Source organism: Perognathus longimembris, chromosome 8, assembly GCF_023159225.1.
Source record: "Perognathus longimembris pacificus isolate PPM17 chromosome 8, ASM2315922v1, whole genome shotgun sequence".
Taxonomy (NCBI): domain Eukaryota; kingdom Metazoa; phylum Chordata; class Mammalia; order Rodentia; family Heteromyidae; genus Perognathus; species Perognathus longimembris.
This window is the reverse complement of record NC_063168.1, coordinates 74,316,209-74,332,043: the sequence shown is the minus strand read 5'-3', so window position 1 is coordinate 74,332,043 and position 15,835 is coordinate 74,316,209. Positions and strand designations below refer to the sequence as shown.

At 42.0% G+C, this 15,835-nt stretch overlaps 1 pseudogene; it reads left to right on the top strand.

Moving 5' to 3' along the window:
• The first annotated feature begins 4,851 nt into the window (after positions 1–4,851).
• Positions 4,852–5,469, top strand: LOC125355907 (annotated as a pseudogene).
• The last annotated feature ends 10,366 nt before the right edge of the window (positions 5,470–15,835 follow it).

Sequence of the window (15,835 nt, the reverse complement as noted above, 5' to 3'; positions counted from 1 at the left end):
TTAAATTATTTGACTTTTTTCTTTCCTTCTTCTTCTTTACAAACCTTTACCCAACAGTTAGAGGATAGGTATTTTCCTCAAGTCACATAGCAACACATATTTCACCTACATGTTGGCTGCTAAACAAGACTCAAATACCAAAGGGTCATGGTATGATGTGTCTAATAAGCACAACTGTAGGTCTAAAACATAATCGAAGACAACAAATGTTAACTTGAAAATTATGTTTAGAAAATTTAAATCACACTTTTAACTTGATCAGAGAAGCTTATATAAAGAAAGTCATAAAATATTTGGAGATGAATGATGGCAAAATATTCTCTTTCAAAATTTGGGGATATAACTAAACTATTTAAGAAAAATGTGTAGGCTTAAATACATCATAGAAGAATATTGTGGCTGATAGAGTAGTTTAAATGGTAGAGTACTTACCTCGGAAAAATATTGTGATTCCACTGAAAGAAATAGAGGTAAGGAAGACATAACATCAGAAGGAAGGAACCAGAAACGCAATATGCAAATGAAGCTCAGAGTTTGCCTCATGCCCCATCCTGGACCTGCTCAGATCACAGCTCACAGAAGAGCGAAGTGCCCAGGATCCAAGGACATGAGCATCAGAGCTTGCTGTAGAGCTGGAGCTTCTAATCCCAACAAGACTCACCTAGCTGGTCAAGTCTCTGCCCCCCATTGCAGCTGGACTGAGGTTGAATAAATGAGGTGCAAGGATGTCAGACACTTCAGGCTCATGGAATCTTTCATAATGTGTATGTTCGAGTTTGATCTGAGCATCCTCTCTAATCTTCTGGAAATCTATCACGTAGGGAGTTTTCTAGAAATCTGGTAACCCATGTCCCCTGAGGGGATATCATACCCTCGTGCTCCAGGTTTAGAGTTCCCATTGCCATTTCCAGGTTCCATCTTCAGGCTTCTTCTGAAGGCAACCATTCAGCACCTACATGGTTAAACAAGAAGAGACATTCACCAAGTAATTTTAATCTTAATTGAAATGTATATTGTAAAACAACTACACATTCCTTAATAAGGAAGGTATTTTTTCATTCCTGAGTTGCAGCTCTTGTCGTGTATATTTTCCTATGCAAATTTTTTTACAGTTATTGATATATTTACATTGAATTTCTTATTTTATCACAGATATGGATTTTTATCACCTCAGGGAGCTACAATTTACATCTTTCTCAAATAAACTTCAGATTTTAATATTAAGGTTGTGTAAAATTTAATAATGATATACAGTGCAATTTCTGTATCCTCCTCCCTCACTCTGTTTTGTGGAGAATGACATTTATCTGAAACAGAATGCTTGAAAAATATAAGTTTAAAACTGTATTATTTCAGGACATTTATTTAAATGAATTCCTTGGGTTTATTAACTACTTTCATGTTTACTGGTATACTCAGATTGTTTACTGCTCATGTTTAGACATAACATGGTGCCAACAATCCATGTGGCTGCCAGCTGGTAGGCTTTTGGAGGTTACTGGGTCTGGAGAGCTCCAGCTTCATGGGTGGATTCATCCGTTGGGTACTGGGAAGGGGGCTGATGGGAAGAAGCATGTCTCTGGGCTGCCTTCAAAGGACATATCTTCCTTCCATTGCTTGCGGTCTCCCTTGCCTCCTGTCCTCCTCCGTCCACCATATGCTCCCCTCCAGGATGTTCAGTCCCACCACACTCTGGAACAATGCTGTCAAGGGCACGGACTGAAACCTCTGAAGCTGAGACCCAAGTCAATCCTTCCTCTCTAAAGTTGTACTCTGTTTTGTTTTGTTTTTTCTTTAGAGCAATGATAAAGTGACTCATTCACTTTCTCAAATCCATTTTTAACCTACAACTATTAGACTAGTCATCTGCTAGCTTTTAGGAAATATTAGTGATAGTTTGCACATAAGGTCAGTTTACTGCCCTCTGGACACTTTATCAGGATCCTTTCTGACCCCCGATTTCATGTTCCACTTGCTCTCGCTCAGAGTTGCTACCTAAAGGCATTGTGGATTTCATGTAAGAGTTTTCTTTGGATTTAATGTTCTAGCTCTTATTCTTCTGGATATTTTTGAGCTATATCTTGCTAAAGTACTCTATTTTAGTGTTATTTATAATTATCATTAGAATAACAATTGTTATTTAGAATTAGCTAATGAGCAGGAGCTGCTATCCTCTATTGTTGTATCCATTTTTTAAGTAAAATTTACTGTAGAAACTAAAACCTAAATTAGAATTGCATCTTCTTCCTTTGACTTGAAACCTCCACCAGCACAACTCAACCCAGCATCACAGTACCATTTGTCTCCGCCTTTTTCTCTGTCACTTCCTTAATTCCACCAGAGGCATTGCTAACATCTCCATTTAATAATTTCCACTAACAACCCTGAACTCGATTAGCATAATAAGCATTTCCCATCTGCACTGAGCAGGCTCTCCTCCTCATCAGTCTGAAAACTAACTACTGTACAAAAAATTTTGTGGGGAATAATTAGAATTAAAGTGTGTGAGCCACTCCACATGAAGCTCTTGCTGTCCACTGGGCATAATTAGTAGGTTATGTAAACATCATTACTGTCATCTCTACACAAACCAGAACTTTCTTATGGAGGAAGGCCATACTGTTCATGATAAGAGGTCCTCCCATGGACACTTGCCTGGCTGGGGCTGGGGAAGGCAAGCCTGGTGCTCACCCATCCAGCCTCTGTTGGCCATAGCTTTTTATCTAGAAGAGCGACAGCGGAGGCCAGGCTTTCCCATGATGGCTGTCCTGATGGGTCCTGGGAAACCCAAGGGTCACTGCGCATGTCCATCTCTACAGTGGGCTACTGGCTGCTGTTTCTTGGCACTGATCCACTCTTCACTTCTCCTCAACTCTTTTCCAGCAACTTTTCTCTCTCTTGTTCTTCCTCCTCAGCCATTTCCAGAAGTTTCCTCCCACTTAGGTTTTACTCAGAAGAGGCTGATTCTTCTACATTCGTCTTCCAGAAGAGGCTGATTCTTCTACGTTCATCTTCCCCTCACCCCATCCCCCAGCCGACTCCTTACTTTCCATCCCTCCTTTCAGCTTCTGAGCTCTCACTCCTCAACTGAGGAAAGAAAAAGAGTTGCCTGAAAGGATGTTCTTCCCAGGGCTGAGGATGCCAACCTGTGCTGTTCTCAACCCCTGTGCTGCCACAGTATTGCTTGCTCAGTCCTTCAGGGGCGATGACGGCTTCTTCTGTGTAGTCTCCCATACTCTGGAGACACTTTTTTGACTATTCTATCTGATTCTTACATCGTAATGGTTAGCTATCCCATGTCTACTGGATGCTGGGACTGCATAGTATATACTTACCCCACCTCGCACCTGCGCCTTCCCAGCCCCGGCTCACCCCTCCTCATCCAAGCACTTCCTAAACGATCATTCTATTTGTGTTATTTCTTATTATTTGATTTTCACATAGTCTGCATTTTATTTTATTGGTGCATAAAAGGAAGGCTTATATTGATATTAAAAGTAGCAAGTCTTATTTTAACAACAAAACAACAAATTGCATTCTGGCTTTGTTCATGCTGCTCTGTGATCCTTCCCAGCCCAGAACTTGTACTTCAGTATCACAAGTAACTATTGTAGTTGAGCTGGGGTGTAGCTCATGTCTAGACTACGTGTGCTCCGCAGCATCACAACACAAAATCAGCCCTGAATTAGTATTATTCTCTGGCATTCATTCTAACCTTACTGTTTCCCTGCAAGTGTTGGATTTGAGAAGTTTAGACAAATGGTTATCATGCTATGTATCTGTGTCCTTTATTTACACGCAGCATCAGGAGAACGTTGTTGATCAGCTCCTGATTCCTACGTGAGGCTTTCATCTCACAGGTACACACCGATAAATAAATTAAAAAATGGATTTCTCAGTTTTGTCCTGCCATTTGATTTTTGTGTGGCTTTTTTTTTTTTTGCTAGCAAAAGTAAAGCTGTCCAGTGAATTCTTGCCTGGGGATATTTATTTATGCGCGTCTGGTCCATACTAAGATGTGGGGTTGACAGTATGAGAAGTGTGTGCGTCTTCTGACAGGGAACCCCAGCACCAGCCTCGCTCTCCACACTCTCTTGTGTTTTGTTCCTTCTCCGGGATCACCACTGACTGATATTCTTACTAACTTTTGGATTTATTGATTTTTTTTAAAATGTATCTTGTAAATGCACAATGATAGCACATTGTGCTTATACTTCATTTCTTTTTTTTCTGGTTTTCCTTATCATTGAGTAATTGTACAAAGGAGTTGCTGTTTACTAAAGCAGTTTATGAACACAATGCATCTTGATCCATGTCACCCCTTTCAACATTCTTGCCTGCCCCTCCCCTGTCCACCGGTTTCTCATTCTTCTTAATTTTTTAGACTATACATTGAATTCTTGACTGTGTGTTTCCCCTCTTCTCTTCATTTGTCTACCACTTTCCCCTTGACTCCACCTCGCCCCTTTTGAATACTTACTTCCTGGTGTTTATCCTGTTGAACTTTGACTTTGCCTTTTTAAGTAATTACACTATTTGAGTTCTCTTTTGAATCCGCCACATTTCACTCAATACATTTATATACACTTGCATACCACCCAATGTATTTACTTAAAAGTTTATAAGCTAAATGTAGATTCCACATAGAAGGGGAAATGTGCACCTTTTTTCTCTCTGGGCCTAGCTTACTTCACTTAACGTAATTTCTTCCAAATGTTTGCATGTCCTTTTTAAAAATTTTATTGTAAAGGTGAAGTACAGAGGGGTTACAGACAGTTTCATAAGTCAAAGAAACAATAACCCAATTAATAATGGGATAAAGACTTAAAGAGAGGTGGGCCACGGCGGCAGCGCCGGCCCGGCCCAACCGCATGCGCGACGTTATGAACCGCAAGAAGCTGCAGAAGCTGACAGACACCCTGACCAAAAACAGCCAGCACTTTAACAAATTTGAAGTGAAAAGACTCATCAAGCGTTTTTATACCTTGGTGGGAGAAGCAACAGAGCGGCCAGGCTCGGTCACTGGACTTGATCGCAATGCGCTCCGGAGCATCCTGCACACCACATTTGGAAAGGCAGATGACACGATCATGGACAGAGATTGCTTTGAAGTGTTTGATGTGAATGATGATGGCTTCATTTCAAAAGAGGAAATGTTTCACGTGTGGAAGAACAGCCTTCTCAAACAGCCATCTAAGAAGACCCTGATGAAGGAATTAAAGATTTGGTTGAAATAACACTTAAGAAAATGGACCATGACCACGATGGAAAGCTCTCTTTTGCAGACTATAAGAAAGCTGTGCATGCAGAGACTCTTTTGCTAGAAGCCTTTGGACCTTGCCTACCAGACCCAAAGAATCAAATGGAATTTGAAGCCCAAGTATCCAAAGATTCAAATAAATTCCACCATGTGACTTCCTAAGGTGCAAGCAACACTTCTGTGACAAGAGGCATCTTGGTAGATGTTGGTTTGGCAAAATAAAGTTAGCATGGCTGGGAGGCCTTACCATCACGGGACCACCAGTTGAAGCACAAACCTGTCATCAAATCTCTGGATCCACTAGAATAATGGGTAGATTATAAAATCACCAATCATGACAAACCCAGTTTTCATGCCAGAAAATACTGGGATATATATTGACTCATTGAATCTATGTCCTTCATAGCCATTATTGAGATGACACAAAAAGAGCTACAACATTGGCATTTTTCATTGAAACACCTTTTTCTAAGGCATTGGAGCCAACAGAGATGGAAGACACACAGAGCCTCTTTCAATTTGATTTCCGAGATTGAGGCGCCTGTTGCCTTACCAGCAGAGGGCACGGACTCCGTCTGCACGCAGCTTTCCATTTGCCATAGCGGTTGTCCTCTGCATGGAGCGGATGCCCAAGGAGTAGCGCAGACTGCAAAGAAATCTACACGAGCACACACACGCATTCACTAACAATGCTCTGTGCGGGGGAGCACTCCAGGGGTGTAACTTTAGACCAGCTAGCCTATGGTTTAATAAAATAAATACCAGGAAGCTGGTACCTGAAGTATGGGGGTAGGGGGAGGTCAGGGGGAATGGGTTGGATCATTGGAGCAAGGAAGCATGGGTGAATTCCGCCATACTCTTCCATGTCCACATGTGAAAATTGAACAGGGAAAATGGAGGGAATGGGGGGGAACCGGGAGAAGTGGGGAGAATGACAGAAGAGGTGACATTGACCAAGATGCATTGTACTCATAAACTGACATGTTGAATTGAAAACCTGTTGTGTAACTAGTTAAAAGCAATAAAGTTATTTTAAAAAATGAAAAAAAAAAGACTTAAAGAGAGACTTTTCTGGGCTGGGGATATGGCCTAGTGGCAGCTATAAAAAAGAATAAAGAAGACATCAATAAACATAATTCTTAGAGTATTCTGCTAAGCAAGGAAAAAAATGAGATGGAGAGGAAAGATAGGGGCTGGGAATATGGCCTAGTGGCAATAGTGCTTGCCTCGTATACATGAGGCCCTGGGTTCGATTCCTCAGCACCTGTGGAAAACGGCCAGAAGTGGCGCTATGGCTCAAGTGGCAGAGTGCTAGCCTTGAGCAAAAAGAAGCTAGGGACAGTGCTCAGGCCCTGAGTCCAAGCCCCAAGGACTGGCCAAAAAAAAAAAAAAAAAGAGAGAGAGAGACTTTTCTGAAGAAGAAATAAGTATGGCTAATAGAGACAAGAAGACATGCTCAACATCTCTGGCCATAAAAGAAATGCAAATCAAAGCTGCATTGAGATTCCTCTCACCCCAGTTAGAATGGCCATTATCAAGAAAACTAACAATAAAAGATTCTGGGGGACCAAAAAGCAATGCTACTACACTGTGGGTAGTAATGTAAACTTGTTTAATGACTCTGAAAAGCAGTATGGAGGGTCCTCAAAAGAATAAACATAGAATTACCCTATGATATATATATATATTTTTTACAAATGTTACACTATCATTCTTTCTAACTGGTGAGTAAAATTCCCTGTGTACATATGCCATATTTTCTTGATCCATTCATCCATTGAGAGACATTTGGGCTGACTGTATATTACAAATCAGGACACAGTAAAGCCACCAAGACAACCATGCTCATTGCAGTGCTTCATGTTTCCTTGATTCTTAGTAAGATTTAGTATATTTTATCCTTTTATTCACTATTTATTAGTTCATCTTTCACACAATGTCACCTGTGTTGTTTTCAGTGAGTTGTTTGTTTCTTTTACAACAGTTTTGCATGTTTTTCTTCCTCTATTCTGCCATTTGAATGTCAGTGCTTCTGCAGCTCAGTCTCAGGTTTCCTTTTTTCAGGTTCTTTCCTTCTTGTTTAATGCCATCTGTTTTCAGGTTTCTGTGCACTTATACTGGACAAATGCAGATCGTTTTTTGTTTTATTTCTAATTTTAAGTTCATACCTTAGGTCTAACTGCATCTTAGTAAGAGCACTCAAATGCTCAAAAGCAAACTAAATTTAATTTCAAACTCCAAAATATTATTTTGATCCAAACTTGATACAGTCTTTCCTAATGCTATGTGGAAACCAAGAGATGACCTTTGACCATATACCATTCTGTTCCACTTTGTTTTGATTCCATCCTATCTAACAATGATGCAAAATTGATGGAAAAATGAAAGGACAGGCATCCTCTACAAATTCAGTCCTACAGGTAACATCTCACATTAGAATCTTGTGAAATGCAAGCCATGCACACATAAAATAAGGTGATAAAATTTGGCATGTATTAAGATCTATTATAAGAGTAAGATCTTCTGATTAGGACAGAAGATATACTAACAGAATTTCAAAAAACACCAAAGGGAATTTATAATAACATCTACAGAAATGAAACAAACCAGGAATTGCACCTATGCTAACCAAATCTGGAGAAAGATTTACGACACACTTTTTTCAAATTTTTAAATGAGTTTCAAACTGTAACTGTGAATGCTGTGCCTTACCAAAACAAGGAAATGAATTGGAAAACCCACGAGTTCCTGTGTTTGACCATTTCCTCACTCAGAAAGACAGATTTTTAGATAAAATAAAATATTTTTTCAGAGATATGACATTTTTCATAAGAATACAGAAAAATACACATGGAAGCTGGTGATTTACAGTCAGTTAGCAGTTATGAGCTTCATAAAAGGCCTACAATGTGTGGGATTTCAGAAAATAATACATTATTTTCTACCAGACATATGCATCTTCCCAAAGACTTTATTTTTGGTTTTTGTTTTTGGTGATTTTTTTTTTTTTTTTTTTGCCAGTCCTGGGCCTTGGACTGAAGGCCTGGCTTCTTTTTTTTTGCTTAAGGCTAGCACTCTGCCACTTGAGCCACAGTGTCACTTCTGGCCTTTTCTATGTATGTGGTGCTGAGGAATCAAACCCAAGGCTTCATGTATACGAGGCAAACACTCTTGCCAGTAGGCCATATCCCCAGCTCAAAGACTTTAAATGGTCATAATACTGATAGGAAAGTTGATAAATGAGAAAGACTATTCTATTCCATGGTATTCTTTACAGGATCCCTCTGTAACCCTAGCTAATTTATGTCAAACTACCTCTACTTAGCAGAAAGTGAAATTGACTTTTTTTTTTAATTTAAAGGCTATGATTCAAGTGGAACACATAGTATGAGCCTTAGTTTGGACCAATGAATTCATCTCAGTCAGGAGAAATGAATTGCCCTGGAGGAAAGTGCCCAAACTCTGGTTTGATTTTCCCTAGAGCAGGCATTCCTCTTCTTTACTGGCTCCCAGGAGAGTGTATAAGTTTCTTAGTTATGAAGAAACTTCCTGTTTCTTATTAAGTTTCTTGCACATGAGTCAAATCAAAGTGGACAAACCACAAAAATGATCTAGAAGGCCTTGCCAAGAAATATTTTTATGTTATGTTAAAGAATTAAATCTTTAGCTTATTCATCACAAATGTGAATGAGGATGTTCCCAGCACCCAGGAAACTTTCTTATCTTCAATTGCTACTTATATCTCAATGATGTCCTATTGGGAGAACACAGGTTGGAAACATGGGCCCCTCAAAACAACAAAATAATAATCAGTCTTCTACTCCAAATGTCAAGGAGATAAAAGCATTTTTATATAAATAAAATGCTACTGTAAGTCGAGTTTTGGCATGTGGGACTTGTAGCTTTGATGTGTGAGCATGTGTATAAATGGCCCTAGATTGGTCTGTGTTACCACTCTTGCTGTTAAAGTTTTGATGGGTTTGAGGAGAAATGTCCAAGAGACTAGGAAAGTCTACTGAAGGCATCAATCATACAAATTCTCAGTGGCACAATATGACTGAAGGGACACTGGGGAATAGGGTCCTGACTGGGCAGAATGCAGGCCAAATTAAATATTCTGTGAATTGCTGAAGATCCTGCCACTTGCCAAAGGAGACAGATTGGGTGAGCATACTTTGATCAATGCTTTTGCATACTCAGACCCCACAGACATAACCACAGTGAATTCTGAGGGCTCATGTAAAACAAATTGGATAATATTAGAGAGACAAATGAACACCTCTGAAGAAAGGGGAACACTGTGGCTCAAAACCAGAGGCCAAATGATAAACCTGACTATCCTGGGAATAAGAAGGAAACTGATAATATGGAGGCATTGAGATTCTCCACCTATAACAAATGTGGAGTGAATTCAGTATATTCCAAGTCCAGCAAATCTCGAGTGTCCAAGTCTTTCCTGATCAGCAGAACCACCACATACTATTGGAGAATGAACGGTGCAGAAACAGCAGGAGACAGACCAACATGGGGTCGACGGCATGAAGACTGGCCATGATGAATGCAGGTAGAAATGGAAAACATGTACTTAGGCAGAGGTGAGGATGGACTCAGCCTTGTATTAGAGAAATGGGAAGCCAATAAGTAAACTGAATGAGACATATAGAGGTTTCAGGTAATTGTAGAAGAAACCTCAGCAGAATATGCATTATACCAGAGAGGGATTTTTTTCTATTTTTGTTGTCATTTGGGTTTGGGTTGTTTTGTTGTGTTTTGTTTTGTTCAGATACTCTGGCTTGAACTCAGGGCCTAGCATTCTTGCTTAGCTTTTTATTTACAGTTACACTTTACCACACATACATTTCTGGCTTTTTATGGTTATTTGGAGATAAGAGTCTCTGGGATTTATATGCCCCAGGATGGCTTCAAACATCAGATCTCAGCCTCCTGACTAGGTAGGAGTATAGCTGTGAGCCACTGGCACCTGACTACACTTTAGTTGTGAGCCACTGGCACTGAGCTACACTTTTCTTCTAGTTGAAAACAAAACAAAACACTTAGATAATACTCAAAAGATCAAATCATTTTTTGTGGGTATGATTTTCTAGCTCACAACCCTACATTCTCTGATTTAGGAAATAAGAGTCTAAATTTCCCAACAAAGTAGGTAATGGGAAATTATAAACTTCAATCAAGTTGAAGTTTGCAGGTCCATAAGTCTTCATCCATGCAGGTCCAACATTAGTAGAATGGCAATTGTGTTCTATTGAAACAAGATGACAATGATTCCTTTCTCCTCCCCCAGATGTAGTAGACTGAGTGTTTGAGCCCTGACCCTTACTCCCATCAACTATGTGTTGGAATATTAACCTCCAATGTAATGGCATTCAGAAGTGGTAACCTCAGGAAGTAATTAGATCACATCGAGGATGTCATGAGTGGGATTAGTGTCCTTACAGAAGGAACTCTGTGAAGCTGAAAGCTCTACTACTTTCTTATTGCTATGTGAGGACGTAGTAAGAAATGAATGATGTGTAACCTGGGAGAGGATTCCTACCAAAACCCCATGTGCAAACTTCCTGATCATGGACTTGCCAGCCTCCAGAGCTATGAGAAATAAGCTCTGTTGTTTATAAGCCACCCAGTCTATGTTACAGCAACCCAAGGTAAGACAACAGATAATATTAAATGTCTGTTATGGTCTGTGGATGAAAACAGCCATGTGGGTCTAGGTTCCTGTTTCTCCAATATCATCTGTGGGCCGTCTGCATCAGTTACCTGCATAGGAGGATCTGGGAATTCTTGACTCTCTTCCCAGACATAATGAAAAAGGATCCATCCAGGTGGGTACAGAAGTCTGCATTGTTCACCTGAATCCCCAGCTGGCTGTATGTTGGGGTTTGAAAGCCATGTTTATCTGAGAAATACCATATTCGGATATTGGCATTTGGACTGCAAATTGCTGTTCACATATGAATATGACATTGGATTGTATTTTTTCACATCTTGAGGATAAAAGTTGTTAGCATCTAACATTTCCATAAAGGCCACTGAAATAAACTATTAAATCAAGCTGAGTTTGTTGCTAACCATCGCACTGTTATTGTAGGGTCTTAATAGTACCCAAGAAGAGAATATGCCTTGGCTGGGTGTGTTTCTGTATAAAAATGGGTCTTTTAATGTCGGTGGGGATGGGCTGCTTGGGATACTCTCAGCAAGAGGAAAATGAGAAGCAAATGATGGAGAGTCTGAAGATTTGTGGGAATAAAAGGCTAGTCTGATGAGATGAAGTCAGCAAACTTACCCAGAGAGGGAATAGTGAAGATTACTTGGGAGTGCACTCTCCAGATAAATAAATTTGAAGGCCTTTTCTGGCACAAACCATTGTCATTTGCCATTTTATCTTTCTCAACAAGGGTTTCCTGGGATAGAACAGTTAATACAGAATTGAAGAATGCTTATCTAGGCGAGAGAGTGACCTGCATAATGATAGATGTTCTCCGTTCTCCAGGTGGGTTGGGAGGCATAGTTCCCTGTGTTCTAATAATTCTGCAGAATACTCCAGTGGCTCTGTATCAGTAAAGGATGACCCACATTTCAATTTCTAGAAGCAAAGAAACCAACACTCTGAGGTTCTCTTCCAAGAGGGCTTATACTGGAAGACATATGGGGGACAGGCCTGCATATCTGTGGGGCCTAATGTATTTGTGGTACTGGCATAGTGGAAATGAATACATTTGGTCTCTAATTTTCCTGTGGGACAAGTTATAATTGTCTCATCTTTGAGATATGATACTAGAAAAAGATGTGCTGTGTCATGGGACTCCCCTGACCAGAAACTTCATGACTGACATACTTTTTTGCATACTGCTGATATCTGAATCAGGTATACCTGTCTATAGCTGCCTATGAGTGTGGATGGACTCCAGCTGAGCATAAACTGAGAAGGGAAATAAAGTACAGTCACTAGAAAACTAAATTCAAAGGGTGGATCTTGTGGGTTAGTGGACATAAGTAATATTTTGATCTCAAATGTATGACACTAATTTCAAGGAGTCATTAACTCCCAAAGACCTGATCTGGATTGCATGTGTCTGAATTCTCACAGGTGTCAGGAAAGCAGTGTGCTCCACAGGGGAGCCATAGGGTTTTCTTCTTTTCTGGACATCTGAGCTGTGAAGACAGCACCATCCACTGCTTCCAGGGTGACCTAGCAGCTGAGATAGGTAGGAAAGTAGAGAACAAATCTCTGGAACAAATCTCTGCTTATTTCAACAGTGCTTCCCAAATGCTTGTGTGATGGCATGCAGATGCAACAACACTTGAAAAACAAACTGCTTTGAGCAAGAGTTGGGTTCCAGGAATTTCTACCCTCAGCAAACCTTTACCTACCCTACACCTCACGATGGGAAGTCATGATGAAGAGGCGATCTCTTCTGTGGCTCAGACTCCTTGCCTCCTTGTCTGAAGATGAGGCAGAAACTCAGTGAGCTTGAGAAATTTCACTGATCCCGATTCCAGGTACAGAACACTAGCCTGAAGGTTTAAAAGAGCCATCATTGGAGGAAAGATGGTTTCTTGTTATAAGCTATCTCATTCATCTTTAAAGTGACTGCCCTCCACTGCTGGGGAAGTAAGAAGCCAATTATGCTGTGAATAGTAAGCCTAGGGAAAAACAGAGATAGGTAACCTGGAGCCCCTATCTACAAGTGAAAAGTCCAACCTTCTTTGTAAACATTTTAGTCTCATTTGGCTTTGAGGCCCCAAGAGTCTGGTGGTAATAAAGATTTCCATTATTTGGTATAAATTCCCAACTGGATAGTATAGGGAAACTTAGGCTAGACCTCCACACCTGCACTTCCACACTGCTCTGCATAGCACTCATGAGCACTTACTGCTACTGGGGTAGGGGGAGGAGGAAGAGGCTCTGACACCCACAGCAGAAGCTTGGTCCAGAGACAGAACTTCATGCGATCACCAATAACAACCAAGAGCCCTTGGGACGCCTCCGCCACCGACAACTTGGGTTTTTGTTCCTTGGAGAAGATAATTGCAATTCATTGTGCCCATTGAGCAGACAAATGTGCTGGCAGTCAAGCAACTGCATACAGTTCCTCAACTTGATTACACACACAACTCTTTTCTCTTCGTAATTAGAACAGTCTTCATTTAGTAACAAGTGGCACTTCTGTGATGACCCTGCCGGAATGGCCTCTTGAGACCACAGGCATTTAGGCAGCACAAACTTCTTTGTGTGGAGAGCTCTATATCCAGCACTAAACAATGAGGTTCTGTCCAAGTTTCTCTGTCCAAGGCAATAGGAAGCGAAAGAGGTGACAGCATGTGTTGTTAGAAACAAACAAATGACAACAGCAAAAACGCAAAAGGTCAAACTCAGCTCTTATCCATGTTCTCTAAAGCAGCTAGACATGGCCACCAACATCCATGAAGCCCACAAATTCACATAGCCTACAAGTGACAGACTGGGATTCAGACTTAGCATTTTCACCATTTATACAGATGCTTATCATCTCTGCAAAGCTCCAGCTGCTTTGCTATGACATCTCCATATGAAGGGACTCCACAGACTTGGGACAAAGTCAGGATTCTCTGAATCAAATGTCTATTTGGTAGCAATTTAACCCTTCCCAGGCTTCACATAATATTGGAGTATACCAACCTGCCCCCTTCTCTGCCTCTCTACTCTGGCCTTTAGTGCAAAAGTCACATAGGCACGGATTTCTTTGAAGAAGGTGTCAGGACAGATCCCTGGGTGTGGACCCTAACCAGGCTGTGAGCCATTCTTTTGCCTGGAAATGGTTCCTCAGGGAAGGAGAGGGCGCTGACCCACCACTGTTCAAGAACTCCCAGAACAAAGGCAGTTGGGGCACCCACATTTCTGAAGAACTGAGAATGGGGGCTTTTGCTTTGCAAATGAATGTCCTTCTTTCAAAGACATGCATAATTGAGCCATCTGCAATCCTAGTGGTTCTGAGTCACATACCCAGAAAATGAGGCTCTGTGTCTCCTCTGTGGCTCTTGCTTTGATTTAAGTCCTCACAGTTTCTTTCCTATGGCTTGTCCCTGATATCTTGCTCCTTCTCCATTCACTCCATCCTCAACAGGCCATCAGTGGGATTCTTTTGGAATGAAAACTCCATTCCTGTCACTTTCAGACTCAGAAGCTTCTCTTGGCTTCCCACTCCTCCCAAGCATAGAAGTGAAGTATTGACGTTGGTCTATCAGCTCTTCGAGACATGACCCCGACTCTCTGAGTCCATGAGTGACCCTCTCCTCCTCACGCCGTCCAGCCACACCACACACCCCTTGCAACATCCCGAGTGTTTCCAGGCTCCAGAAGCAGCCTTGGTCCTGACTGCAGTCCTCTGCTCTTGCCGTGTGCTCCAGCCTCAAAGCAAGTTTGATTGTCTCACTTCTCCCCTCAGGTTTTTGTCCTGGTGACAAAGGGAGAGAGAAATGCGTTGTATGTTTACTTGTGACATGAATTAAAGCGCTGGCCCCTGACTTGAGGAAAAAAAAAAAATAAGAAGCAAAGCATGGATGTTTTCTACTCCAACTCATATGCTCCAGAACCCCTAGCAATAGGGCCAGGTACCCCATAGTTTCCAAGTGTTGCAGAAAAGCCTTCTCACACACCTGCTCTCTCTCTCTCTCTCTCTCTCAAAACTTTTCCTCCAGGCCGCCCAGAACCCTATGCAGAATTATGCTGCTCTCATCTTTGTAACAAAAGTGAATGGGAAAACTGGACCCACTCTACAGAAGGCCTTTGCAGGCAGCTCGTGAGCCTCACCTGAACGGACAGCCACCTCAACGACTGGGTCGTGTTTCCCAGTGGAAACCCATTTCGGATCCAAAGACAGTTGCACTTTTCCAGCAGCTCTCTGCAGCATGGCTGAGCACAGGCTGAAAAGCCTTGGGGACCCCGCTACCTGACATCAATAGGGTTTGTGAGAGAAGGAGGCAGTGTCACTAAGACCCTCATTCTGGTCTCAGCGATAAGAGCCCTTTCTCCTCAGAGCTTTGTTGGAAGTGAAATTTCTCATCCTCGCTGCAGATAAGATGTCCCTGCAGGCGGCATGCATTCTTGAGCTTCCATTCAGCACGTTGTGAACGGTGTGAAGTCGCCTCAGCCCCCGGCATCCGCCCTTCTCCCCGGGTCCTGAAGCCACACTGCACCTGCTCCCTGTGCTCACCCTGGGGCCGGGCCATTTATCCTAACCAGTGGGCCCTATCCAGTGGGGGCCATGAGGACCTTTTCCTGTTGTCGTGGGGAAGGGTCCCTGCCAGTGCCTGCATGCTGCTCAAGGCCCCTCCACCTTCATGCCTCGAGTGCAGGATGCCCACCCCGGAAACACAAGGGAGTCCAGACCAGAACCAGTGAGCATGGATGACAACATCAAACCACCCCAGCGCACTCGGTGGAATAGCCACAGTCACACATCCCCACAGGGCCCGACATGGTCCCCACTGACCCCGACCGCCACATGGCTACCTCTGAGAAGGGTGCTGCAGGTGAACAAGCCTCTCGACAGGAAATCCTGTCCTTCCTTTGGGCTC